We start from the raw sequence: 27,388 nt of genomic DNA, 5'->3' as shown, positions 1-27,388 counted from the left end.
CTGTTTCTGTTTTATAGATAGCTCCATTTGCGCCATATTTTAGATTCCATATATAAGTGATATCATATGGTATGTCTTTTTTTTTTTTTTTCGACTTACTTCACTTAGTGTGATAATCTCTAGTTGTGTCCATGTTGCTGCAAATGGCACTATTGTGGCCGAGTAGTATTCCATTATATTTTAAAATGGTGACATTGATACTGTACTTTACACTTGACAGATGAAGAAACAGATGCTCAAAAATCATATGGTGATTTAGCAATCATCACATGGAGAGTGGCAAAGGGTAGCTTAGAATTTAGATCTGTGTGACAGGCTATACTGTTCCTACTAAACCCCACTACTGGCCAGTCTCATGAGAGACAGATATCTCTCTAGACCAGATCTGAGTCTCACTTATTCTTCCAGAGTCACTGCTTTCTGCATGAAGCATTCTCGAACCACGCCAACCCTCTCTGCTCCCTCTGTCGCCTTCACTTCCAGTATTAGACACACTCCTGCACGTCTTCTTAGGATGGAGGCTTGCTGTCTCCCACAGTGAGATTGTAAGTTGTCAAAGGCAGAGAATTACATTTCAAAGTATAGCTATACAAAGCTTTGAGTTATGGCATAAGATCTAACTTCCTATTCTCGTGATATTGCTTCAGATATAAAAAGATGAATCTCACCCCAGGGGATGTATATTCTGTAGAAGAAATAAGTATCAGTCTGCAAAGGTTTTATCATGCATCCAAACCGTAGATCAGGGTAACATTTTATTTTTTCCCTCTTTGCAGATATGAGTAGGAATGTATAGCTAGACAACAAACTGGTAAGGAAGTGAACAGGGAGTGAAGGCTCCACTTGCTTCCTCTGGAGGAGGGAGTGGAGACTAAGGGGTGGTAAGGGGTTTATAGGAGGTTAACCTGAAGGAAGTTCATAGGACAATCAAGGTAGACACTGGACAAAATAATATATTAAAATTTAAAAAGATGGTGATAAAATTATAAAGGTTCTCTGTGAGATAAATAGAAAAATTTATTCCTGGGAAAGAAGTTATTTTTCCTTGTTAATGTTGTTTGTTGTTGGAAACCCTGAGTGTTTGTAGTCTGAGCTGGTGAAGTCCCTCTCATCCATAATGAAGACACTTGTTCAGAAGTGGTTTCTAGGATTGAAAATATTCCCTGTTCTTGCTGGCCCATACTTCCTCATTTCTCTAAACCGAGTTTTAAAGTTGTGAATGCATCCAGAGAAAATGGGAGGTGTTTTACTCTCAATATGTTTTTATTGTTGTTCAGTTGCTTTGAGACCCCATAAACTGCAGTGAACCAGGTTTCTCTGTCCTTCACTATCTCCTGGAGTTTGCTCAAACTCATGTCCTTTGAGTCAGTGATGCCATCCACCATCTCATCCTCTCTCGCCCCCTTCTCCCTCCTGCCTTCTATCTTTCCTGGGATCAGGGTCTTTTCCAATGAGTTGGCTTTTCACATTAGGTGGTCAAAATATTAGGGCTTCAGGTTCAGCATCAGTCCTTCCAATAAATATTTAGGGTTGATTTCTTTAGGATTGACTAGTTTGATCTCTTGGCTGGCAAGATTATATATCAGTCATTACTGGGATACTTACCCAGCAGTCAAGGTCAAGTGAAGCTTTCAACCATCTTAAGTAATGCAGAATGTTAATGGAAGTTCTCTTAATTTGCAAGACTCCTCTCACTACCATTTCCCCTTCATGGCCTTTGAGAGGCAGTATACTGGGCTGGTTTGGAGACCAAAGATCCTGGAGGCAGTCTGCTTGGACTTGAATTCCAACTCCATTTCTTGAAAATAGTTTTAGTGGGTTGAGTAGTGACCATCAAAAGGATTCAATTCAGTCAGTTCAGTTCAGTCACTCAGTCATGTCCAACTCTTTGTGACCCCATGGACTGCAGCATGCCAGGCTTTCCTGTGCATCACCAACTCCCAGAGTTTACTCAAACTCATGTCCATTGAGTTGGTGATGCCATCCAACCATCTCATCCTCTGTTGTCCCCTTCTCCTCCTGCCTTCAATCTTTCCCACCATCAGGGACTTTTCAAATGAGTCAGTTCTTTGCATCAGGTGGCCAGAATATTGGAGTTTCAGATTCAGCATCAGTACTTCCAATAAATATTCGGGACTGATTTCCTGTAGGATGGACTGGTTGGATCTCCTTGCAGTCCAAGGGACTCTCAAGAGTCTTCTCCAACACCACAGTTCAAAAGCATCAATTCTTCAGCACTCAACTTTCTTTATAGTCCAACTCTCACATTCATACATGACCACTGGAAAAACCATAGCCTTGATTTGATGGACCTTTGTTGGCAAAGTAAAGTCTCTGCTTTTTAATATGCTGTCTAGGTTGGTCATAACTTTTCTTCCAAGGAGTAAGTGTCTTTTGATTTCATGGCTGCAATCACCATCTGCAGTGATTTTGGAGCCCCAAAAAATAAAGTCTGTCACTGTTTCCACTGTTTCCCCATCTATTTGCCATGAAGTGATGGGACCAGATGCCATGATCTTAGTTTTCTGAATGTTGAGTTTTAAGCCAACTTTTTCACTCTCCTGTTTCACTTTCATCAAGAGGCTTTTGAGTTCCTCTTCACTTTCTACCATCAGGGTGGTGTCATCTGCATATCTGAGGTTATTGATATTTCTCCTGGCAATCTTGATTCCAGCTTGTGCTTCATCCAGCCCAGCATTGCTCATGATGTACTCTGCATAGAAGTTAAATAAGCAGGGTAACAATATACAGCCTTGACGTACTCCTTTTCCTATTTGGAACCAGTCTGTTGTCCCATGTCCAGTTCTAACTCTTGCTTCCTGACCTGCATACAGATTTCTCAAGAGGCAGGTCAGGTGGTTTGGTATTCCCCTTTCTTTCAGAATTTTCCACAGTTTGTGGTGATCCACATAGTCAAAGGCTTTGGCATAGTCAATAAAGCAGAAATAGATGTTTTTCTGGAATTCCCTTGCTTTTTCGATAATTCAACAGATGTTGGCAATTTGATCTCTGGTTCCTCTGCCTTTTCTAAAACCAGCTTGAATATCTGGAAGTTCACGGTTCACCTACTGTTGAAACCTGGCTTGGAGAATTTTGAGCATTACTTTACTAGCATGTGAGATGAGTGCAATTGTGTGGTAGTTTGAGGATTCTTTGGCATTGCCTTTCTTTGGGATTGAAATGAAAACTGACCTTTTCCAGTCCTGTGGTCACTGCTGAGTTTTCCAAATTTGCTGGCATATTGAGTGCAGCACTTTCATAGCATCATCTTTCAGGATTTGAAATAGCTCAACTGGAATTCCATCACCTCCACTAGCTTTGTTCATAGCGATGCTTCCTAAGGCCCACTTGACTTTGCATTCCAGGATGTCTGGCTCTAGGTGAGTGATCATACCATCGTGATTATCTGGGTCATGAAGATCTTTTTGGTACAGTTCTTCTGTGTACTCCTGCCACTTCTTCTTAATATCTTCTGCTTCTGTTAGATCCATGTCATTTCTATCCTTTGTTGTGCCCATCTTTGCATGAAATGTTCCCTTGGTATCTCTAATTTTCTTGAAGAGATCTCTAGTCTTTACCATTCTATTTTTTTCCTCTCTTTCTTTGCAATGATCACTGAGGAAGGCTTTCTTATCTCTCTTTGCTATTCTTTGGAACTCTGCATTCAAATGGGTATATCTTTCTTTTTCTCCTTTGCTTTTCACTTCTCTTTTTTTCTCAGCTATTTGTAAGGCCTCCTCAGACAGCCATTTTGCTTTTTTGCATTTCTTTTTCTTGGAGACCAAAGGATTGTCTGTGTCCTAATATTCTGACCCTTTGAATGTAATCTTATTTGGAAAAAGGATCTTCACAAGTATCAGTCAGTGAAGGATCTTGAGATGAGAACATTCTGGCCCTAAATTCAATGACCATGTCCTTAGAAGAAGGGGGAGGGGTGATACAGACATAGGAGAAAGCCATACTGGATACAGGAAGGCAGATTTGAGAATAATTCACGCACGTGTCAAGGGACCCCTGGAGCCCCCAGAAGCTGGAAGAGGCAAAGGAGGACTATTTGATAGAACCTTCAGAGGGATTATGACCTTGCCAACACCTTGATTTCATACTTTTGGCTTCCATGTGAGAGAATACATTTCTGTTGTTTTAAGCCTCCAAGCCTTGGTAATTTATTATAGCAACCATAGAAAACTAACACAGAGGGGTAACTGGGCAAGTCAGTTACCTTCTCTGTGTCATTTTATTTCTCATGTATATTACAAAGATAATATTAGTGCTCACCCCATAGGGTAATGAGGATAAATAAGTCAGTTGACTGCTTAGAATAACACTGCAGCATAGTAAGACCTGGTAAACATTTGGTCTTGTGTTATTAGTCCACACTGATCACCACTGTTAAGCTCATTTTCCAAGGTTATGTGGACTCTTGAGGGCCTGAGTGTCTGCTTCTGCTATGCAAAGCTTAAGCAAAAGGTGGTTTGTGGATGAAAGGCCCTGACACCCTGCACCCACCTCTCCTAGGTGCTCCCTGCAGCCTGCCTGTCTGAGTAGGTGGGGGTCTCTTCTGACAAGGCACAGCTGCAAGCAGCAGGTTAGAGTTACAAAGCTGACATCTTGTTCCCTTATCCGCTGTAAAATCATAGGGCTCGTCTTTCTTTCCTGGGGCAAAAATATTAATATCCATCAGTTTTTTTACTAACTCACTATGAAAAACATTTTAAATTAGCACATTAACCAGTCCTCTATAAAACTTGGTGATATTTTTACTTCTCATAGAAAAGGGTGGTTTCTTTTTAATTTGTCTTGTGGTTGTGAATGGCTTATTTAAATTGTGACTGACTGAAGGCAGTGGCTGTATCATGCATCTTTGTATCTCTTTGCTGTTTGTCTTGTACATAAGACAATCAGTATGCAATATGTGATTAGCTATGGAGTTATTGCTTCTCAGGTGGCTCAGTGGTAAAGAAACCACCTACCAAGCAGGAGACGTGGGTTTAATCCCTGGGTCGGGAAGATCCCCTGCAGTAGGAAATGGCAACCCTCTCCAGTATTCTTGCCAGGAAAATTCTGTGGGCGGAGGAGCCTGGTGGGCCACAGTCCACAGGACTACGAAGAGTAGAACATGACTTAGCAACTAAACAACAACAAATAATGAAGTATTACATTGCAATGCTCCTGGGCTGCAAGACGTAAAAAGTTTCAGAGCACTCAGAAAGAGACTGATTTTTCCCTGTAACTTGAAGCAGACACTACCATTACCACTAAAAAAGAAAATGTATTAAAAGAATCTCTTCCTTTTTGGCCACTAAGTCATAGTCAATTTTGCAAGACTCTGACTTTTACGCTTTCCAATGTTATTCCCTCTGCTCACAATGTTCCTCTCCTCCTTGGCTACCCATTCAACCTTCACATCCCAATTCCAACATCACTTCCTCAATGAAGTCTTCTGGGATATTCCTACTGCTAATCCTTGTTCCCACCACTTTCGTGGCACTTGTCATGTGGGATTGTAATTATTGACTCGGATTTCCATCTTTTAGGCTGGGAGTTTCCAGAGGGTCCTCCACCATTTCCATCTCTGTACACCTAGGGCAGATAGACCATAGTGCCTGGATGTAGACTTGCTCAATAATCATTGGTTGACTGACAATTTAACTGACTACATCAATGAATATATTAATGCACAGATTTCTAGTGGGATTTGCCCTGCCTACCCTTTGAGCAATTGCCATGTGACAGACTGGATCAGAGTTAGGGAGATGCCTTCATGTCTGTGACTTTCTCCCTTTGGTTGACTCTTCTTATTTTAGTAAAATTATTTTGCTTCCTTAGCGATGATTGAATTACCAATCGTCCGTATTTTCCTCTTGCCTTCTAAATTGTCCTGTATCAAAGTGGCATCCTCTTATTCTGCTAATTCACTTTAACAATGGATACCTTTTTATACATCTGTTCAAGTATCTTCAGTTGGTTCCTTAGTCTTAGGGAATACTGTCCAAGTCCTTTTCCTTGCACTGAGCACAAGCATAGAAGCAGGAGATCCTTCAAGGAGCCAAAGAAAGATAACGATGCTTTGGATTAAGAAGGAAGAGAACTGGAACAAAGTGGTATATGTTATAGACGGAGGGCCAACAGGTCTTGCTGAATGGATTATAGACGGGAGGTGAGAGAAAGAGAATGAGTATGGGGGATTTATAGGTTTTGATCTGAGCAGTTGGGAAAAAGGTGAGACAGGGAAGATTGAGGTAGAAATAGTTTGTTTTACTTATTTATTTATTTTTACTTTATTTTACTTCGTGTGTGTGTGCACATGCAGGTAGTGAGTTGGAAATTTAAAGATTCATTTTGATATATGGCAAAACCAATACAATATTGTAAAGTTAAATAAAATAAAATTTAAAAAAAATAAAGTTCTGTTTTGGACAAGTCAACCTTGGGCTGCATGATAAATTAGACACTAGAGATGTCGGTTGGCAACTGAACCTGGAGCTCCTCAGGACTCAGAGGTAGGATAATAGGTTTGGAATTCACTAGCATATACGTGATCTTTGAGGACTGGGTGTGTTTGAGCTCACCTGGGGAAAGAGTGTAGACAGAAAGGAGAGAGTCCAGGACTTAGTCCTGGATAAGTTCCAATGCAGGCAGTATTTATTATCAGTTATTTCCAATGCGTTTCTTTTCGTATTAGTAATCACTTCCCAAAACCCAAAGCTTCTGTCTTATAGGATTCCCATTCTCAGAGAGTTCAAAAGAATTATGTGTTCCATATAATTTAGCACTGCTTATTTTGTAAGAAAAAAAAAATTCCGTTAAGATGTGCAGTTATTCCTTGCCATTGCTTTATGAGAAGCCTTAACTTCTTAAGAGACCTGTAATTTTCCTTTTAATTTCTGATGTGAAGAGTCTGTCGATAGATCTTAATCTGTTAATTACTGAAGCTTTATACTGGTTTCAACTTGCTAAAAAACATTTCAATTGGATACCATTGGGGAAATGCTTTTATGTCTTTTTACACTTTCCTGTTTTTGAAGCATTTATAAACACAGCAACTGAAGTTTTTTTACCCAGGGAATAGCACAGATTTTACAAAACAAGGTATAACTTGGATTTCCAAAGCACTATCAGCATCACAACTTAATAAACCCTAGCCATCTCAACCCTGCGCTGATTTCTTGTTGAGACACGAAAATGCAGTTTGTAAAAAGTTGGCAGAATCCTACAATGCTTTTACACACATTCATTTGACAGAGACCCTCAGGGGAAAACACACACATACACAAAACAAAAACAACATATGCACAAGTGGTTAAGTGCTTTGTTTCCTATGCCTGTTTTTTTTTTTTTTACCCCCACCATGTAATAAGTCTATTTACAGGACATCTATAGGAAAGAACATACACCTAGTTTATATCCTTGACAGCTAAGCCTACATTGGAATTTCATCACACTCTCACTGATACCCACAATGTGTAGGAGCCAAAAAGAACTGGATCTGGCTGAAGTTCTACTCTCAGCTAATACAGAAGACACTTAATGCTTAGTGGTGCTTTCTCCTTACCAGTAATGAAGGCCAGGCTGGGGTTGTGCCAGTGCTATTCACTCCCACTGTAAATCTTCTAATGCCACAATAATGCTTTATTTTTCAGGGTTCCTCCTGATCTTCTTCCCACTGTGATTTAGCAGAAAAATCCACACACTGCCAAATGATCCTATACAATTATAGGATTTATGGGGTGCTAAAATAGCCCTTGGGCAAGGCTAGCAAAGGAAAGGAGCTATTCATTTATTCTGTAGTTTGTGGGTCTACACAAAAGGAAGTGGTCAAAACGGCAACTGTTTATTACCAAATCCAAGGAATTTAAGCCATGCCCTGGGACAATCTGCTGAGCAGGGGGAAACAGGACTACACACAGATGAGAGGTGTGGTATAGAATTTTTCTCTCAGTGGATGGACTCTTTCTAAGACATCTGGTCCACTGGAGCCAGGGTACCCTTGTTCTGTGGATGAAGAGCTATTCCTTTATCCTGTCTCAAACTCTCTACTTGGGAGAAGATGTGAATGAAATGCAGATGTTTAGAAATATAAAAATCTCATTTGCTGTGAATACTTAGCCTGGGAAGAAAATCAGTGAAATCACTAATTCTGTTTTCTATTTGTCTTGTTTACTGAGAGGTTTTAGAGGTAAGAATATAAAACCTTATTAAAGAAGACTTGATAATTTTTTTTGAGCAGAATTGCTTTTTGTTTCATAGTAGAATAGTAGAATGGAAAAACCACCATCCTTAACCAAATCAAGAGCTGCCTAATTACATAAGTCAGAATCCATCTTAATTAAGAACTGTCCTACTTTAAAAAGTATTTTTGTATTGAAATATAAGTACCTGGAATCACTTGGTCTAACTTTCATAGTCAGGGGAAGCTAGGATTTTCATTTTCAAGTTTCCCCCCTCTCCATCACAATGATGCATGAAGAACTGCATCATTAAAGCTAAGCCTTGTATCCATAACACCCAAGAACATGCTCTAGTCTAGTGGAGCTAGGCATGGCTCATTGCTCTTTCAGTGCATGACCTGGGTCTGCCGGACAATTTATCTCCAATGTAGGTGGCGTTACACTAGCCCCTTGTATTGGTCTCTATCCCACTGTTCTTTTAAGTCTGGAAACACCAAGGAAGTGTGGACTATTATGTACACCCTAGCTGTTCCCAGTGTTAGTCACTCAGTAGTGTCCAGCTCTTTGCAATCCCATGGACTGTAGCCCACCAGGCTCCTCTGTCCAAGGAATTTTCCAGGCAAGAATACTGGAGTGGGCTGCCATTTCCTTCTCCAAGGGATCTTCCTGATCCAGGGATTAAACCCATGTCTCCTGCATTGCAGGCAGATTCTTTACCATCTGAACCACCAGAGAAGCCCAGTAAAGGCCTAGGAAAAGGACATTCCCATCTAAGATTCCCATCCCCTTAGATAGGATCTAAGGCAACACTATCAGGCCAAGGGAGATGTCATGGATAACATTTATGGGGTGATATATTGGAGGGGACACCAAGGAGTCACCCAGTCCTTACTGAATGTTATTTTTAAATTAAAAAATAGTTTTCAGAAATTATTTTGGCTGCTCTGGGTCTCATTGTGGCACGTGGACTTCTCTAGTTGCAGTGATCCGGCTTAATTGCCCCTTGGCATGTGGGATCTTAGTTCCCTGACCAGCAATGGAATCTATGTCCCCTGCATTGGAAGGCAGATTCTGAACCACTGGACCACCAGGGAAGTCCCCTTACTGGATCTTTTCAGGGAACTTTATTCAAACTGGTGCAGAAAGATCTATGTCTAGCTTTCTTGTCAAAAATCTGTATAGAAGGTTATTTAAAACCTTCACCTGTGGAAGCATTCCCATCTCTCCAATGGAAATGCTGAACTCCAATTTCTAATGTACCATCCAAAGGAAATACCGTGTCTGAAAGGCACTCATGTGATCTTGAGTATATCTTCCCAGTCTTTGTGGCTATTGATGGAGAGTGGCTGGATCTAAAGGCACAAAGTCCAGGTGTCAGCTTGTGTTCATTCCCAGGATTATTAATGTCTGCAAAATCCTGTTAGACTTAAAGAAGGGGATAGCCTTTCAAGCAATTTCTATGATTTACATAAATGTCTTTCTTCGACCTAAACTTGAGAGACTTTTCCAGGGTCTTTAGGTGGTCATTAGACAAGTAGCTGAAACACATTGTTTTGTTTCCCATTTAAGTCAGTTCAGACACAAGAAAATGACATTAATTTCAACCCCAATTGAGCGGTACTTAAATCAAGAAGTTGAAAAACTTCTCAAACCTGCTGTGCTTATCAAGGCTCTCACTATTAAGTCCAGCAGTCTGTTTTTCCCTCACCAGCACTTTAAGAATTAGGTGTTGCTTACTCCACTTTATGGCCCTCCCAGATGGTGCTAGCAGTAAAGAACCTGGCTGCCAATGCAGGAGACATAAGAGATGTGGGTTCCATCCCTGGGTCTGGAAGATCCCCTGGAGGAGGAAATGGCAACCCACTCCTGTGTTCTTGCCTGGAGAATCCTGGCAGACTACAGTCCAAGAGGTTGCACAGAGATGGACACGACTGAACCTGGAGGTCAAGGCAACCCTCTCCAGTATTCTTGTCTGGAGAATCCTACAGACAGAGGAGCCTGGCAAGCTACAGTCCATACGGTCACAAAGAGTCGGCCATAATGGAAGCAACTTACCACATCCACACATGCTCCATTTGATAGATAAGAAAATTATGAGGCTCAGAGACTCATAGCTGGGGTTCCACAGTCAAGTAACGGAGCCTGTGTTCTTCTAGGACCTTGTTTCTCTAAGGCTTCCTATCCGATCCACACTCCAAATGAGATAGAAAATCAAACAAAGAAATCAATATCTAGATAAAAATAGGTAGACAAGATGAGATTTTCAGATTGCAAGACTCTTTGGCTAGGCTTCTGTTGGTTTAATTATCTATACGATCATCTTAATTCATTGCTCATTTCTGCCTGTGTAAAATTTAGTTTCTGTGAAAGCGGCCTCTGCTGCCTTTGAGGGTACTGTGGTTAGCTGTGAGCTCACAATTGAAGCATCTAATGGGAATTGGTTAGTGGCTCTCCCTGGTGCCATTTATACTCTAGAGTGGGTATTTTTAGATAACTGATGTTGCAAACTAAAAAGGCTTTTTATCAATACACTAATACATCTGAATGTATATTTTTGTATACTTTTTCCTTTCTTTCTCTTTTAGTAATGGCTCTTGGAGTTTCCTGCTGAACATCAATGTTTTCAGGGATGGTTCCAGCTTCCTTTTGGGTCCCTTGGAGAATGCACAAGTGGGCCATGATCTCAGCTGCTCTCCCTCCAAAGATGGTAATGAGTTTCAGTTGAAAGAAGTGTAGAGCGTGTCTCTCTGCCAAAGCAAACAAACCCAATATCTCTCTTATGGGTTTGTTTTGCCAAACTGCAAAAAGAAGACCGTATTAAAATGGTGTCTGTCACCTCAAGGTTTCAAACACTGCTAGAATTACAGGAATGATAAACTTTCCTATTTCTTTGGACCTTGTAACTCATCTGGGTGATGTGTGAAGACATGTCAGAAGACTCTTCTGTGGCCACTTCAGTGTCACAGGCACAGTCAAGCATGTCTCCCCCTCCACCCTCATCTTTTATTCCCAGGAACTTGGTCTCTTAAGGAATAGGTTTTTGCTTTTGTGCTCTGAAGTCAAATGCTGTCCATAGGATTCTAACAAATGTTTTAGATTTACCATGGGCAAATTATCATCTATTTTAGATTATCAATGTTTTCACTTTTAATTGTAGTTCTAGGAGCCAATGAAATTATGATGAAAACTGGAAAGTTAAAAGAGAAGTTTAGGTTTTTAAAATCCATATCCTTCAAGAGTTCCATCTACAGTAAGGCCTTCACTGAGCATCCCAAGAGGAATTGATGGCTCATATATTTGCTCCTTTTACACTTTTAATTCTTCCTTGTATCATGTATTAGTTTCTTACCTTTCTCTGTTTCCTTTTTCCTCTACAGTGATCTGTATAAAATAATTCAGTAGATGCTTTCTGGATAAATGCACAATTTTAGGGGCCTGAAAAAGTGCATATAAATAAAGTTAATGTACTAGTTGATATTATGTGGAACATGGAATTACTTTCTGAAATTTATCAAAAGCTACTTAATTTCTACAGAAATCATGGAGCTCTTCATATGTGGTCACACGTATTAAGTCAGCATTCATACAAGTTAATTACTCTATAACTTTCAAACGTCTACACTGAAGGATCAGGAGCTCAAAATTCAAAACACAAATGTCCAGGCTTCTAGGGATTTAATATTTGGAGGTGGTCATGGGGCTGAAATGGAGAAGGCAATGGCACCCCACTCCAGTACTCTTGCCTGGAAAATCCCATGGATGGAGGAGCCTGGTAGGCTGCAGTCCATGGGATGGCTAAGGGTTGGACACGACTGAGCGACTTCACTTTCACTTTTCACTTTCATGCATTGGAGAAGGAAATGGCACCCCACTCCAGTGTTCTTGCCTGGAGAATCCCAGGGACGGGGGAGCCTGGTGGGCTGCCGTCTATGGGGGTTGCACAGAGTCAGACATGACTGAAGTGACTTAGCATAGCATTAGCATAACATGGGGCTGAAAAGTAATCCAGTAATTAAAGCTTTCTTTGTCCAGTAGCTAAATTTAAATTCCCTGTACTGAACAACTGAGATGTAAAGAGTGGGCCTGAAGGCAGTTCAGGATTCAAAATATGCAAAAAAATTTCTTTTACTTGCAAAAGACTTCTCTGAGATAAAAAAAATTTCATCTTTTATCAGATTTATCTGATATAATAAAAAACCTATCTATTATTTATCACTGACTAAGTGGACATGAATTTGAGCAAACTCCAGGAGATAGTGAAGGACAGGGAAGCCTGGTGTGCTGCAGTCCATGGGGTTGCAAAGAGTGGACATGACTGAGTGACTGAACAACAAGTCTTAATGTTAGTAATGGTTGGTAATTACAACAGGAGAAAAGAAACAACTGTGCATTGAATGCCATCCATGGGTCAGGTACTATGGTAGGTCTTTTACATATTCATGCATGTAATAAAAGTTTATGTAAACTTTCAGTTTAGTTCAGTCGCTCAGTTGTGTCCAACTCTTTGCTACCCCATGGACTGCAACACGGTGAAGCACTTGACATTTTTCCAACTGCTTTACATATATTCACTCTTTAATCTTGACTACTATCCTATTAGGGCTTCCCTGGTAGGTCAGCTGGTAAAGAATCTGCCTGCAATGCAGGAGACCGCAGTTCAATTTCCGGGTCAGGAAGATCCCCAGGAGAAGGGATAGGCTATCCATTCCAGTATTCTTGGGCTTCCCTGTTGGCTCAGATGGTCAAGAATCTGCCAGCAATGTGGGAGACTTGGGTTGGGAAGATCCCCTGGAGGAGGGCATGGCAACCCACTCCAGTATTCTTGTCTGGAGAATCCCCATGGACAGAAGATCCTGGCAGGCTACAGTTCATGGGGTTGCAAAGAGTTGGACACGACTGAGTGACTAAGCATGCACAATCCTATTAAATATCATTTCTATCATCCCCATTTCACATCATAAGAGACTGAGGTATGGAGAAGTGAGGAGACTTCCCAGGGTCACAGTGTAGTCAGTGCCAGAGCCGTGGCTGTTAGTCGCCCAGGGCTGCTGTAACCAAGTAACACAAACTGCATGGCGTAAAGCAGGATGAATGTATTGCTCACAGCTCTGAGGGATGGACGTTCAAAACCGAGGTGTCTGTAGGGCCTGCTGTCTGTGAAACCAGCAGGGAAAATCCGTCCTCATCTCATCTAGCCTCTGGTTTGCCTCCAGTCCTTGTTGTTTCTCGGCTTAAGGATGCAACACTTCAAGCCCTGCCTCCATTGTCACATGTCTGTCTTTTCCCTGTTGTCTCTCTCCTTTCTTGATAAGGACATTGGTCACATTGGATTAAAGTCTCACCCAGCTCTGGTATGACCTCATCTTAGCTAATTCCGTCTGCAATGACCCTATTTCCAAATCAGATCTCCTTATGAGGTGGTGGGAGTTCAGACTTCAACACATCTTTTTGGGAACACCCTTCAACCCATAACATCCCCCACATCCACATTTGTTTGTTTGTTTTAAACACTACACTCTGCTATATCTTTTTCCATGAGATAAAATTTTCCATTTCAATGATTATTTATTAAATTTTGTTGTGTATTGTGTACCATGAAAACAGAGTAGGTGGGTAAGAGTTTTCAAAATACATTCTATTCTGAAATGAAATACAAAGAACATAGTGACTCTATTATAGCTTTGTTATTCTTATAAAAAATTTAAATCCATTTCCCCTAGAGCATCTCTGTACATCTAAAAATAGGTACCAAAGGAGGCTTCATTGTTTTTTAATGCCTAAAGGTAGTGGTTATCAACTGTTTTCCACCTTAACCCACTTGATGGGTGTGGCATGCTCCAACGAATAATAGCAACTTCAGCGATTCACAGGCAGAGGGGTGAGATATGAAGTGTCTGAGTCTTTAGTAGGAGAAGCATATGGAAGAGAAATCTACTCCCTGTGTGATCTGGAGATGCTTCCAGAGGAAAAATCCTGCGTACTTCACTCATCCGCTGACTCAGGAGACGATGACTGCTTTAAGCCTGGTGCAGTGGGACACGATTCAATTCTCACTTCATGTGAAAAAAAAAAAGAAACCATCCACTTTTCTTCTTAGAACTGCTCCCTCTTTTCTTATGTTTAACTATATGAATTGCTTTTAAATGTATACAATTTTTGGAGAATATGTTTCAAAAAGAATCTTTCATACATTTAAAGTATCATCTATATATAAATGAAAAGGCACCTTGAATAAAAGATGAAATAGCAATATGGGATGAACACGTAAGGAACACTTTGAATTTAGCAAAATACTCCAAGTTGTTTAGTATTCTGTATCCCTTCCCCGGTATTTAGCTAATTTTTGCTTATAATGAAACCCCTTCTCCTTGTTCACCCTTTCATGTCTTTCCCGTTTCTGCCCAACAGATATTCATAACAGAATCACACTAGGATCTCTTTTCTTCTTGATCCATGTAGTTTCCCTATGCGCTGTCACCCGGTCCCCTGATATAAATTACCTGTGTGCTTAGTCTCTTCAGTTGTGTCTGACTCATGTGACCGCCTGGACTGTAGCCCACCAGGCTCCTTTGTCCATTGGGATATCCCAGGCAAGAATACTGGAGTGGGTTGCCATTCCCTTCTCCAGGGGATCTTCCTTACCCAGGGGTCTTCTGCCTCTCCTGCTTGTCAGGTGGGTTCTTTTCCACTGCACCACCTGGGAAGCCCATAAAATACCTATATATGCCAATTTCTCTCCAATACTTTCCTTTAGCCTTGAGCTGTCTCCTGGTCACCAGACTGGTATATGACACTTCCTTCTTGGTATTTCCGCTTGTTGAACAGACTTTTCAGATTTAAAGCAGGATTCTTGTTTTTCACCTTCTCTCACATGGTTTATTCTTCCAGTTTTCCCATCTCAGAAAATGGCACACCGCTGCTCATCTGGACAGCAGCCATAGTCTCCTAAATGCTCTCCTGCTTCCAATAAGGATTCCTCTTCAATTCGTTTCTCCCTCAACAGGTAATGGGACCTCTCAGTAAATCAATGGTGTTCTTCTCTGGAGTAAAACCTTGCAATGAATGGTTCTCTATTGCATTTACAATAAAAATCCTCTAAAACCCTACAGGATTGGGGCTTTCTCTACCTACATCCTTGATCTCATTTTCTACCCTGTTTCTCTTGTTATTACTCTCTAGGTCATTGACTTTTATTCAGTAAACACTAAGCTACTTCCTGTCTATGAGCATTTATACTAAATCTTTTAGATCTTCCTATGGGTGGGTTTTTCTTGTCATTTGGTTCTCAGTTTGAATATGATCTCAGTCAAGTCAAAGTATCCACACAATTACTTTCTATCTCATCACTAGATTTGGATTATCTGCTTAGCACTTTTTAAATACCTGGTAACTTCTTGCTTATTAACTTAGTGGTGTGTTGCTTCTTTCTTCCTTATGCCCCCAGAACAGAATCCTGTCTGACTTCTTACTATAGTAAGAATTCTTCAATGTGTCTACCCTGTCCTAGGCACTCTATTGAGAACTAGGATTCAGTGGTCAACAAGATCCAGTTCCTGCCTTCTCAAAGGGCTAGAACTTAGTGAGAGAGACAAATGAACATGTAATTAGGACACAGTGTGAATGCTATGGTAGCACAACCATAGGGTGCAGATGTCCTTTTCATAAGTCAAAATTGATAGTCTAGAGTCTGTCGTCTTGTCAACGCGATTGGGAACATACTTCCCCTAAGCGCATTGCTATGCTTAGTTGCTCATTTGGGTCTGACTCTTTGCAAATCTATAGACTGTAGCCCACCAGGCTCATCTGTACATGGGAATTTTCAGGCAAGAATATTGGAGTGGGTTGCCATGTCTACCTCTAAGAGATCTTCTGACCCAGGGATCGAACCCATGTCTCTGGCACTGTAAGTGGATTCTTTATCACTAAGCCACCTGGGAAGCCTCTCTTCATTGTAGAGTCTGGGGATAATCAGTTTCTGCATCAATTGGTTAGAAATGTACAATCTGAGACTCCACCCCACACCCACCACACCCAGCCTGCAGGTTAACAAGGTAACTTTCTTTGGTCTAGAAGACCTCAGTCTTCTAAACTTGTAGATCTCACTATACACTCATTTATAAACATGATAACTGAGAAGTCTCCGAATCTGTTTTTAGATCTGGTTGTTAACACTTTCACCCAGAGAACTGCTCTTTTTCTACCATCTATCATTTATTGTCTTTAAACCAGATTGCTGTACGTGGCCAATATTTTTTTTCACAGTTTCAAAGAGTATTTATTTTAAAACAAGCTTTCCTGTGGAAACATGTAGGTAGCTTTATGAAATTTTAAATAAAATATTCCCAGCATCTTCTTTTCATGTGTAAACATCCTCACATTTATATACATACCATTGAATATGCAGAGAAATAATTAAATCCATAAATTAGGAAATAGTGAATAAGGTAAAGGAATATTATACCCACGTTACGATATAAAGTTTTAGGTTTAAAACACACTTTATGCTCAGACAGTAAAGAATCTTCCTGCAATGCAAGAGGTTCAATCCCTGGGTCAAGAAGATCCCCTGGAGAGGGGAGTGACTACCAACTCCTGCATTCTTGCCTGGAGACTCCCATGGACAGAGGAGCCTGGTGGACTACAAACCATGGGGTCACAAAGAGTCAGACAAGACTGAGTGACTCACACTTCCACTTTTTCACAAAGGAATAAGGTAAAGGAATATTATACACATTCTAAGATATAAAGTTTTAAGTTTAAAATACGCTTTAAGAAAATTCCAGAGAGCTCTTTGGTAATGTGAAGCAAACTATAATGTTACAAGTTTTTGTCTTACATTTTCTATTTCTCATAAAGTTGTATAACACATTTTATTTCTATAGGTCTAAATTAAAAAAAAATTCACTTTGTGTTTTAATTTGAGCAGCTACTCTGTCTCTGTTGCTACTACTGCATGTTGAAAGCATCAATGAATTCTCAATTCTGAAATCCCCAGAAACATTATCCTATCCTTCTTGTTTATTTAGCTAATTTTATTACAAAAATGTTGCATAGTTTATGCACATATGCATTGGAAATGATTTCTATAATCAAGCTCATTAACATAGCTTCTTACACAGTTGTCATTTTTTTGTGTGAGTGATTAGAGCACATGAAACCTACTTTTGGCAAATTTCCAGTATTAAGCACAATTTCTGTCCTTTATGGTCCAGAAGGGAGATTTAAAAAATGGTTGGCTCAAAAGAGATTAAGGTGTTCATTAATATTTCATCCTCAATAAGAGTCATGATTCAAACAAAACCTCTTTTCTTTTTTTCAAGTCACACCCCATGTGGAAGGTCTATATACTTATATACACCAATTATAAAAAAAATTTAACCGCTGAGGTGCAATAAAAAGACATGTCCTGTTTTATCCAAATCTCCTTAGATTGGCTTCTCCAATTACAGATGAGAGTCAGGAAGGAGCATCTGGGAGTAGATGGCTGTCATTTCTGAGACATGCAGAGTGTTAGACTCTATAAATTTTAATTCTGTGTCTGAAGGCAAAGGAATATTTATATTTAAAAAAGAAAACACCTGAACAAATGGTTCAAGCCCATTGACATTAAAAAAAGGATGTTAAATATTCCAGGGAAAATGATCAATAATGAGGTAGTTGAGTATACTGAAAGAAACTGTGTCTCTGAAGCCTTAGGGAAGAAATTGAAACCACATCTAAAACCCACAGCAAAAAAAAAAAAAAAGTTAGCTGGGAAAAGCACCTGGCCCCAACAATGCTATGACTGAGCTCATAAAAGCAGAGGGCAATTATGTAGCTAGTACCCTGTAAAATGTGTCAGAGCACATGGAAAAACAGAGGGATAGCCAGCAGCCTGGTACAAATCAAATGGTAAAGACTGCTAAATAAGGGAGAACTGAGAGCAAGAAAGGTGCACAGATCAGGCCGGGGAAAGTTCCCTGATTTCCCATCAATCCAGCCACATGCCTCAAATGCTTCAGTAAACTATTTTAAGCACAAGATGTACAAGATACTCCCAGGAGGAGAGAGGAGAAGTAGGGAACTTTCAGAAAGAAAGCCTTAACTAACCACAGCGATGGAAGTGGAGTCATCGTAACATCTTGATTATCTTTATATGATTGAGTTTCAAGGTCTCCATCAAGAGGACAGTTTTATAATGAAGAAATAGTTCTGAAACTACACCGTTTATTTAGCCCGCTCCTTCCCTCATAGTGGAGTCAGCATAGAAGCCGTGGGTCATAAGCTGTACTTTGGGAATTGAAATTGACTTCAGGCAGATTATACCAATCATCATTATCGTGTGGGAATCCAAAACTATTGCATGAGAAACAACACACGAGGGGTGGCTGAGAAAGTGACCAAAAAACAGCGACTGGCACAATTTATTGATTAAATGGATGGAATGAATAAATTTCCTTTGCTTGTGTGCTTAACTCACTTTCAAGTTGACATTGTTATAATTAATGCTACCATAAATTTGTCCTAAAATCTGTTTCCCCACACTTAAGATCCTGTTTTAAGGCATAAATTTCAAGGAGTGGGATTTATAGACTAAAAGACATTAAACTTTTGAAATCTTTTACTAAATTGTCCTTAGTAGGTCTGTATCTATTGAAAATTCTCCAATGTCAAAGATTTCCCTTTCCCTCGCATCCTTGTAAACACTGCATGTATAACCATTTGGAAAAAATGCATTTTTCGGATGCAAAACATACACAGTATTGCATTTTAAATTTAGTTTGCCTCCCTATCATTACTTGTGAAGTTGGACATTTATTTTCTATGTGAGTTGGCCCATTTTTTAAAATACAGGGGATATTCTTCTTTTCCTTGTTCATTTGTAAGTTCTGTTTATATGAACAGTAAGTCCCCTACATACGAACCTTCAAACTGCCAACTTTCAAAGATGTGAATGTGGGTTTGATCAACATCAAGATGTCACCATGAGTGAAACTGCAGCTTGTCTTCTGTCTCCTGTTACTGACGATCCTTCAGCTCTACCATTTCCCACGCCCGCCCCATCCTCCAGTAGCTTTTCTTGCCCGTTCACTGGATGCCAGCCCCTGCTGGCAGCTGTTGTTCTGAACTACTGTATTCTCAAGGTACTGTGTTTGTTTAGCTGCTAAGTTGTGTCTGACTACTTGCTCCAGTATCTGACTAATACTGGAGTCGGTTGCCGTTTCCTTCTCCATTAAGGTCCTGTACTATAAAATTAAATATATTTTCTTTATTTTTTACACTTGGTTTTTATGTATTATTTGCATGAAAGGTATTATAAACCTATTATAGTACAATACTATATAGTTGATGGTGTTAGTTGGGTACTTAGGCTAACTTTGTTGGACTTAGGAACAAATTGGACTCTGTAAACGTGCTCTTAGAATAGAATTTGTTTGTATGTAGGGGACTTATTATACTTGAATTGCCTGAAATTTGTGAGGCCTTTGGTGGGTCTACTGAAACCACAACAATCTAACGTTTGTGATGTGAGTGCCCTTCACATGGAGTCCTTTATGGTGTTAGCTGGGTACTTGTCATTGCACCAAGGGACAATCGTGATGGTGTCTGTTACAATAAAACCCATTTTTTCAAACACAGTAGTTGAAAATTACTGAAATGCTTGATTTTAGCATTAATCCATTAGGTGAATGAATATTGCTATTTTTTAACTTCTGAGAAAATGTAGTTGTGAGAATTGCAAAGAATTAGAATTATCAAAGAATTTTAACAAAGAAAGGCTATGATCTTTCAGAAATCCTTTTCATGGATAAACAAAAATGAATTGTGGTATTGGAAAAGACTTTTGAGAGTCCCTTGGACAACAAGGAGATCAAACAAGTCAATCCTAAAGGAAATCAACTCTGCATATTCATTGGAAGAACTGATGCTGAAACTGAAGCTCCAATACTTTGGTCACCTAATGGGGAGAGCTGACTCAATGGAAAAGAATTTGATTCTGGGAAAGACTGAGGTCAGGAGGAGAAGCGAGTGACAGAGGATGAGATGGTTGGATGTCATCACCAACTCAAAGGACATGAGTCTGAGCGAATGTCAGGAGATAGTGAAGGACAGGGAAGCCTGGCATGCTGCAAAGAGTTGGACACAGCTTAGAGAAAGAACAACAATCAAGTCTTAAGTAGGATAAGCTCCATGTTTTATTCTTTTGTTAATTTCCTTAGTAAATTTTTTTCATAGGTACCTCAAAGACAAAATTCAGCATTCAGACAGAATCCTGAATTAGGATGTGAGGAAGATTGACAGAAATTATTTATGTTTTATTGTTCTGATGGAGTGATCATTTGAAATTTAAATCCTTACGAAGAAAAAAGCAATTATTTTAAAAAATAATTACAAGATTAATTGTAATTTCACCAAAGACGTGAGGCTTTCATTTGAATCTTTTTGCTGTAGCAAATGTGGAATAAGTGATTTTGATTTGTCAGCATTATGTCTCATTCTAGAGTTCCAGTGGGCCGAGCAGTGTGCTTGTTCCATGAGGCAAGGTTTACTAAAATGTCACAGAAGTGGGGCACCACCAAGCTAAAAGAACAAATAATTGGAGACTCAGTGATTATTAGGATGTGATTTAAACATGTGGTTCCCTCTAAGAGAAATGGAGATAAAAATATACTTCTTATCTTAGAATTATTTTCTGAATTCCTTTTGTATGAGAAAACAGATATCTACTTCAAAACACTGATGGTCTGTATCATCTGTGAAAATTAAAGTTTAATTCCTTTTGCCAGAGGATGGTCATCAATAAGCAAATTGGCATCCTTTGCCTATGCTGTCACTTCTGGTTGTAACAGCATGAATTGTTTTTTTAACCAGTTGGATGAGACTGGCCCATCAGCCATACATACTTGTTAGTCCTGCCAGAAGGTATTGTTTTATCTTAGTGTAACAGTGGAAATAGCTAGGAATAGCCATTGTTTAAAAGGACTTAAATTTGAGTTCAGATTCATACTAATAGAAAAGAGAATTCTCAGATGCCTTCAATACATGCGTTAGCTTCTTCACCACCCTTGCCATATGATAATTTCAACCAGGTAATGAAATATATCTTTGAAGAACCCCATTCTCTCCTTGGACATCTTTTATAAACATGCATGATTGTAAATTCCCATTTATTGATTCTCTTTCTACCTCTTGACATTACAGAAAAATTCCAGTCTTTACCCATGAAGAGATTTTGTATGTCTCTCTGAGTCTTTTCTTGTAGTATTTTTCATTTCCTTAGTCATCTGCTGGAGGGTTTTTAGAGAACTTTACTATTTCACTCATTCTCTGAATGCACACTAAATAATCTTTACACCTTTCTAAGGTAGCATCTGCTATTTTATATAATAATCTGCCCATTTATTTCACCAATGAGAAGCAACTGTCTCACCTATTATAGTATACATCATACTTGTAACATAGCCTGGTGGCTCAGCTGTGGCTCAGCTGCCTGTCACTGTAGGAGATGGAGGTTCAGTCCTTGCTTCGGGAAGGTCTCCAGGAGGATATGGCAACCCACTCCAGTATTCTTGCCTGGAGAATCCCATGGACAGAGGAACTTGGCAGGCTACAGTCCATAGAATTGCAAAGAGGTGGACAAGGCTGAAGTGACTTAGCATGCATGCACATGCATATATCCACTCTACTTTTTAGATTCTTTTCCCATATAGGCCATTACAGTGTATTGAATGGAGTTCCCTGCTATATAGTAGATTCTTATTAGTTATCTATTTCAAATATAGTAGCACGTGTATGTCAATCCCAATCTGCCAATTTATCCCTCTCCCCCTTATGCCATGGTAACCATGAGTTTGTTTTCTACATCTGCAACTCTACTTCTGTTTTGTAAATAAGTTCATTTGTATCCCTTTTTTGGATTCCACATATAAGCAATATCATATGATATTTGTCTTTCTGTGTCTGATTACAACCAGAAAACCATCAGTGGGTGCCAGAAACCACCCTGCTGTCTGGGAACCCACAGATAACTCCTCTTCACTAGGAAATCTTTCTGTGTATTTTTAAAAGTATCCAGCAAGTCAAGTTGGCTCTAGATAATTCTCCCAGCTCTCCACAATTGCAGACAGCTCTTGTTTATGGGGAGAGCTGGTCAGGTTGCGCCACTGCAGTTGGCGTTGGGTACAGGGCTCAAGGATGATAACACAATCCCTCTGATGCTGTGGGGGACTCTTGGGTCATATGTTTTCTGATAGTGTCTCTTGGTCCTGCCAAACAGACAGGAGTGAGTTGGATGTGAACACCGTGGAGACAAAGATCAATTGGGTTGATCTTTTGGAGGATTCTCAGTGGTTGAGTTTTGTGACGTGTGAGGTGGGATTGGTGGTGTGTGCAATGGTAGAGATTTTTTGACTCTTTATGGAAGAAATACTTTCTTTCAATTTCATCTCAAATATTAATTGTGAGGCAAAGGAAGAAAAACATAGTAATACGATGATTTAATGGAACGATTTAACTAATGATGAAACATGTAATTGGTCATTTTCATTCTGATTCCCTAATTGGGGTGATACCAAGAGAAAAATCTATCAATATATCTGTGGTTAAAACATACTTTTTATTTTTATAGTATTTTATAATGGACTTAATTATGCTCATAGCACAACCTTGTAAACTGTAGAAAAGTATAAGTGAGAAACTGAAAATCTCCAAATCTAACTCTCAGGAAATTCTTTCGAGGCTATTTCCGTGAGACTTTGAACACTGTAGGACCCGACACACTTTAACTTTAGCAATATAACTTTATAACAAATATTTCAAAGCAAACTATTGCTAGAAATGGTATAGCTTGTTTCTTTAAAAAAAAAAAAGTTAATTAGACTCCTTGTTTTCACCCTTTAGTGATTTGACTGCCTGATTTTGAATTTCCATCATATGGAAAGTTTTATACTAGTACATAAAAGCATTACAGCTTTTCCATTCTCAGTATTGTCCCACGGTTACTATATGACACTCCTGAATAATACACTTTTAAGTTAGAGGCATTTAGCCACCCCACGAAATCCTGCTCATGATGTCTGCAAAAATGATAAACAAATGTTTTGGTAGGAAAGAATCACGTGTAGGAGACAGCAGAATCTTGATGTACAAAGTATTTTCCAATGACCTCATAGAGTGTGAAAATAGTTCTGGTAAGTACTGTGTGTGTTGCCCTATATTGGCCTGGAAATTGTCTTACAATGATATGGATGATGAAATTGATGGGGGAAGATCAAGTAATTCTAATTTTCCCCAGGGCTAGGAGCTGCTTGATGTGGGTGGCCCTATGTGTGTGCGAGGATGTTGGTCCTAGTCCTCAGGGCGCCCAAGGAGGCTCTGTGGGAAGTCCTTGGGGCAAACTCGGGCTTTGCAGTGACACAGACCTTCATTTTATTCTCATATTACTAACTAGCTTGATGAATTAATTTAACACAGTATGTTTCAATCTAAGCTGAAAAGTGGAGTCGATTTGAGAGCTTTTAAAAGATGCTGTTGCCTACGTTTCACTCTCAGAGCTTGTGATGTAGTTCTGAGTTGAGACTCAGATATTGGTATTTTAAAAGCTCCCCAGTGATTCCAACATGTAGCCAATGCAGTTGTTCAGTCACTCAGTCATGTCTGACTCTTTGCGACCCCAAGGTCTGGAGCATGCCAGGCTTCCCTGTCTTTCACTATCTCCTGGAGTTTGTTCAGACTCACTTCCTTTGAGTTGGTGATGCCATTCAACCATCTCATCCTCTGTCACCCACTTCTCCTTTTGCCTTCAATCTTTCCCAGCATCAGGTCTTTTCCAGTGAGTCAGCTCTTTGCCTCATGTGGCCAAAGTATTAGAACTTCAGCTTCAGCATCAATCCTTCCAATGAATATTCAGGGTTGATTTCCTTTAGGATGAACTGGATGGATCTCCTTGCAGTCCAAGGGACTCTCAAGAGTCTTCTCCAGCACCACAATTTGAAAGCATCAATTCTTTGGCACTCAGCCTTCTTTATGGTCCAATTCTCTGAATCTATTCCCCATCAGCTACCACCACATCTAACAACTTCCCAATAACTTCTAGATATTGTTCTCATTTAAAAATAATGATGGCTAAGAATCTAGCCCAAAGTATATACTAAGTTAGGAGGTTATAGCAAACACTTTCTTCCAACAACACTAGAGATGACTCTACACATGAACATCACCAGATGATCAATACTGAAATCAGGTTGATTATATTCTTTGTAGCCAAAGATAGAGAAGCTCTATACAGTCAGCAAAAACAAGACCAGGGGCTGACTGTGGCTCAGATTGTGAATTCCTTATTGCATATTTCAGACTTAAATTGAAGAAAATAGGGAAAACCAGTAGATCATTCAGGTATGACCTAAATCAAATCCCTTATGATCATACAGTGGAAGTGACAAGTAAATTCAAGGGATTTGATCTGACACACAGAGTGCCTGAAGAACTATAGTGGAGGTTTGTGACATTGTACAGGAAGCAGTGAGCAAAACCATCCCCAAGAAAAAGAAATGCAAAAAGGCAAAATGGTTGTCTGAGGAGGCCTTACAAACAGCTGAGAAAAGAAGAAAAGTGAAAGGCAAAGGAGAAAAGGAAAGACTTTCATTCTTCCATATGAATTCATCCATATGAATGCAGAGTTTCAAAGAACAGCAAGGAGAGATAAAAAAGACTTCCTAAGTGATTAATGCAAAGAAATAGAGGAAAACAATAGAATGGGAAAGACTAGAGATCTCTTCAAGAAAATTAGAGATTTCAAGGGGACATTTCATACAAAGATGGGCACAATAAAGTTAGGAGAAGAGATCCCCACAGTGTTTCAGATCCTGTACCCTACACCTATATAGGAATGAGATGCTATTATGTTTTAATTTTTTAAAAAACTTTTGGCCACATTGGGTCTCCGTTGCAACGTGCAGGCTTCTCTAGTTACGGCATGAGGTCTTGGTTGCCCCATTGTGTGCGGATCTTCGTTCCCCAACCAGGGTTTGAACCCAAGTCCCCTGCATTGCAAGGGATATTCTTAACCACTGGACTACCAGGAAAGTCCTGAAATACTGTTACTCTTAAGAGAGAAGCATCAAATGAGATTTCTGAATGTACACACTTACTCTTGATACATTTGCTTCGTGCAGTTCTACCCTATGCATCATTTTACTGATTATCTTAAAATGCATTTGTGTTTCAGATCTCAACATTCTATTTCTTATTTATTGCCTTACTATAAGCAAAGAGAATATATATTGATATTTAGTGTCCAAAATATTTTTTATTTGGTGAGAAAATACTAGGCTCACTTGGGCAGAAGCCGTTTATTTAATTCCTGTTCCAACTGATGATGGTTTGAAGAAAGGTTCAAATTCCTGAAATTCTTCCTAAGTAACCTGCCACAAGTCAACCATGAGATATTTGATCAAGAGATGTAACACATCTTCTAAAATTCACCAACTTCACTACATATTAGGGTTGCAGGCGTGAAGTCAATGCAAGCATGAAGTCTGCAGCTATTCCTTTATTTATAATCAGCCGTATGACCCCTCGGTATTTCAACCCTTCTGCCACTGTGCTTATTTTTAAAAAAAAGCATTCTGTAATGATTCAAATGCAGTGACTTTCTACACATATATATTATAATGATAAAAGACATACTGCTGGATCCTTTTCCATATGGTGCTAACAATTTGGATTTTAGTAGCAGTTTTTATAACTTGCAGCTCACCACTAAAATGTCAGAACCCGTGAGAATAAAATAACTTCTATTTTAGGTTTTAGATTCATTTGCTCTGATCGCTCAACCAGAAAAAAGGACTCTAAAGACCTCTTTATTCTGAATGAATTTAACTTTCAGTTCACTACTACCTTCTCAGTCTATTAAGGCTAAGAATGTTCCAGTATCTCTTCTCTTTGTTCATTTCCTGACATTTATTGAACCTGTGCCACGAGAGGCAGGCTGTCACCACAGTTAACAAATTGATCTTTACGCAATGGATGCCAGTGTAAGGAAAACCATATTTTTAAAAAACATCACAGTTCTAGAAGTCCAGGTACTGAAGCCAAGCAAAGACCCTCCAAACTTTTAAACCAAGTCAAGAAATATGAGAAAAAGCAGAGTAGATTAACTTGTTCTGAGAAAATTAAGAAATGTGACTTGGAGCTCGCTCTTAAATTAGAGACACATTTTATAGTCACTGGGTGGTTTTGAAATGCCTGAAAACTCATTGAGGAAACTTAACTTTCCAACATTTTCACACAGCAGTGCTTCTTTCAAAGACATCAGTTTTTTCCCTCTGACATCCCTTTTGATATCTTATAATATTGTTTTGGGGTTTCCCTGGTAGCTCAGATGGTAAAGAATCTGCCTGCAATGTAGGGGGATCTAGGTTTGATTCCTGGGTCGGAAAGATCCCCTGGAGAAGGAAATGGCAACCTATTCCAGTATTCTTGCCTGGAGAATTCCATGGACAGAGGAGCCTGATGAGCTACAGTCCATGGGGTTACATAGGTCACATAGACTGGGACACAACTGAGCAATTAACACAACAGCAATATCATTATTTATGTCTCATTTTGACAGATAACTAATTGTCCCAGGAGAGGTGGTTCTGGAGGGTATTTTGATAACTGCTCATCTAATTAAAGACATCGCTTGACTAAATACTAACTTTTAAATGATTTTTTCCAACTTTATTGTTATACAATTAATATACATCACTAAATTTACAGTGTACAGCAAGATAGCATGACTTACAGATATTGTAAAATGATTGCTACAATAATTGTAATTATCACCATCATCTCGTATAGATAATTAAAAGAAAAAGCAAAAAGAATTTTTTTCCTCATGATGACAACTCTTAGAATCTATTCTCCTAACTTTCATACATATCACACAGCAGTGTTAATTATAATCATCACATTATACATTAAAAATAATAAACTTTTACAGCAATTTGTTGTTTCAGTTCAGTAGAAGGAGGCTGTAGTAGAATGTGGCTCTGAAATGTTCAGTAAAGCATTGCATTAACTTCAGATAGTGACAGAATTCAGGGACCAATCACTAAGGTTCTTGGCAATCTTTCTTTGTTGGTTTGATTGGATATGTGGTCTTGGCTTCAGATGTGGTGGAGTAGAATCTAGATGTAATCTGGTAAGATGACATTCATTCGGAGCTTCTCTCAATTTGGGAGATCCAGTTCAGC

Source organism: Bos indicus, chromosome 14 (assembly GCF_029378745.1).
Source record: "Bos indicus isolate NIAB-ARS_2022 breed Sahiwal x Tharparkar chromosome 14, NIAB-ARS_B.indTharparkar_mat_pri_1.0, whole genome shotgun sequence".
Lineage (NCBI taxonomy): Eukaryota > Metazoa > Chordata > Mammalia > Artiodactyla > Bovidae > Bos > Bos indicus.
Note: the sequence above shows the minus strand (reverse complement) of the source record.